Raw genomic sequence first — 2,591 nt, 5'->3', positions numbered from 1 at the left:
AATCTTTCTGGCTTAACGTTTGTGACATCTTTTCCACAACTACAAGAAACTGTTTTCTAAAAGACAAAAAAGGGTCCTTCAGCCTTTTGCTTGTACAATGTTGAATTGTTTTTGTGTAAATATGCATGTTTAGCTTTGGTTTGCTTGCCAGAAAGCTGTTAAATGGTAACGTAAATTTCTTTTCTTCCGAAAAAAAAAACATTTCCATGCTCACATCTCTAAGGTGACAGAGAGAGGTGACAGCCGTCAAGATATGTGGCAGTTGTTCTTTTAATTCTTTCCATTTGTATCTCTTTTTTTGTGATTTTCACCAAGTTTTTTGTTTAAGTTTAGTCAAATTCTTTCTAACGGCATTTGCTTGCACTCTGTGGGGCTGGTAAACAGAATCTTTGAGTCTTTTGCAGTTTTCTTTTAGAAGATGCTTGCAGCAGTTTTGAAGTTAGTACAACTACTCACAATGCAGAATAAGGAGATTTTTTTTTTCTCTCGAATGTAATTCTTAAAAACTTCGCACTTTCTGTGAGCCTGCTTTGAAAATTGACACTTCATTTTCCATCTGTATTTTTACTGTATATTTGTTATGCAAAAACATACCCTACAAGATTGTATCTCTAAGCTTGTTTGTGTTGTGACTCACTGCATTACATTACAGCAAGAATGAACAGCAAACAAAGATGACAAAGATGGGGGCTGAACTACAGACAGTTTGGAGACATTGTTGTAACCTGCCTCAGTCTCAGGAAGTGGTTGCAAACAGAGCTTCCTCACCCAATAGTTTCATGATGGCGCTCATTAGAGTTGTTGAGTCAAAAGGTCATAAAACGCAATTTCAGTCTGTGCAACTCTAGATGTACTAGAGCAGGTCAGCAGATAACTTTAATTTAGATATTTGTGATTAACAAACATACTTACAATTAGATTCATGGTTAGTTTTTAAGATGTTGGACGTGATGTAAAAAGCCCGTCAGATTTGACCTTTAACATACATTTACCTAACCTTTAAAAACTGCTGCTGGACCTTTAGAGTTGACATTTTGATAGCCTACATATACACCCTGTGATGTGAATATTTATTGAAGAGCAATGCTTGAAGAATCTCATCCATCTATACATGTCAACATTTCTCCTATATGCATGACTTTAATTTACTAATTTAGAAATTCAGGACAGACGTTTAAATAATCCATAATTAGTGAACTTTAAATATTAGTCAATGGGCTGAATTCAATTAATGTAAATGACCTCTTTATTAATAAGTATCCTTAAATGTCACAAAATAAACCTGCAAATTTCTTCTCTGTTTTGGCTGGGCTAAAGGGATGTCATCAATCTGCTGCAGCAGTGTGTAGAGCAGTGCTGCCTGATGATGCACAAATCCGTGAGATATAACTGTAAAAAATGTCAAGGGTCGCAGTGGAGTCAAATTTCAAGGTAATCCAAATGGTCCATTTAAAGATTGACAAATATCTTTTAGATCCAGTTTGATGCAAATCGGATCATGCATGTGTGTTTTAGAACCAACCGTACACTAAATAAATGGTCCTGGAATTGGCCACTTTGCCACGCTCACATGCTCCATTCAACAGTCACTGTTCAGTGTATGATTCAGTATCACCTGTGTCATCAGACACGGTTTGAAAATTATAAGTGTGAGTATGTAAAAGGAGGAAATCCATCAACAGGATATGTGACTTCATGTTATAAGTAGGTGGGGCTAAAGTGATGCCACCGAATTACCATGTAAATGTGTTAAGAGCTGGTCTGTAATGACACACAAACAGTTTGATCCAGCTCTGGCCTTGTGTGTGGACATTATTAGAGGCTTGATGACTTCTACAAGATTTGATGCAGCAAAAAGCTTTTGATAGCTTTTGATCTTCAGCACCTTAAGATTGTGTTGAGTCATTTTGAAGTCTGTGACTCAAAAGCGGTAGGAGAAGTTCACTCAGACGCAATGTGTGTAAAACAGACAAAATGGCAGTTTTGATCCCAAATGGCCAACTTCCTGTTGAGTTTGGACAAAGGGCTCAAGGGACAATTTTGAAAGTTTTGAGAAGTTATGTGTCTACCAAATTTCATAATCTTGGATCAAAACATGACTCATTATATTCGTTGTATTAAAAACTAAATAAAAATATACATATATATGTTGTTTTAAATGGTACAGTATAATTAAGCTAGGGTCAGTAAGTCCAGGATGAATGGTTAGATAAATACCAGCTTTGTATAAACCTGACAATGTGAGAGAGGCTTATTTAACTTAAGCTGACAATCTCTCTTACAACAAAGACCGGTTAAGAGTTCCTAGTAATATAATCTGCTCAATATGTTTGGATTTAGGCTACATAAACTGCAATCCTGATCTTAATTGGTGTGCATTATCATATATTGTCTGGTCAAAAACATGTTATGAAGTTTGTTTTGTGATTGCTTGAGGCTTTATTCAGGAAGATTTTAGGTTTGTCCTTTAAATTCCTTAAATAAAGGACTCTTTGTTTAGAAAGTGGAAACTAAGAGTCCACCCTTCACAGGAACAGAGGAATGCAGAGTTACCTAGAGGTCGGATTCATGAAAGTGCTTGATGTTAAACC

Source organism: Poecilia mexicana, unplaced genomic scaffold, assembly GCF_051168715.1.
Source record: "Poecilia mexicana isolate PSO_F unplaced genomic scaffold, ASM5116871v1 scaffold_1, whole genome shotgun sequence".
Lineage (NCBI taxonomy): Eukaryota > Metazoa > Chordata > Actinopteri > Cyprinodontiformes > Poeciliidae > Poecilia > Poecilia mexicana.
The sequence above is the reverse complement of the archived record's forward strand: the minus strand, read 5'-3'. Positions refer to the sequence as shown.